Source organism: Limulus polyphemus, unplaced genomic scaffold (assembly GCF_000517525.1).
Source record: "Limulus polyphemus unplaced genomic scaffold, Limulus_polyphemus-2.1.2 Scaffold2129, whole genome shotgun sequence".
Lineage (NCBI taxonomy): Eukaryota > Metazoa > Arthropoda > Merostomata > Xiphosura > Limulidae > Limulus > Limulus polyphemus.
This window is the reverse complement of record NW_013667739.1, coordinates 54236-54569: the sequence shown is the minus strand read 5'-3', so window position 1 is coordinate 54569 and position 334 is coordinate 54236.

Genomic DNA, 334 nt, shown 5'->3' with positions numbered 1-334 from the left:
TGAGTCTCTTCCTCTCTCTTTCCTTCTCATTTCGATTTTACCCATCAGAATCTATACCAACCTACCCTTAGATCTAGTTATGTATCCACCCATCAGATTATATACCAACCTACCCTTAGATCTAGTTATGTATCCACCCATCAGATTATATACCAACCTACCCTTAGATCTAGTTATGTATCCACCCATCAGATTCTATACCAACCTACTCCTAGATCTAGTTATGTATCCACCCATCAGATTCTATACCAACCTACTCTTAGATCTAGTTATGTATCCACCCATCAGATTCTATACCAACCTCCTCTTAGATCTAGTTATGTATCCACCCATC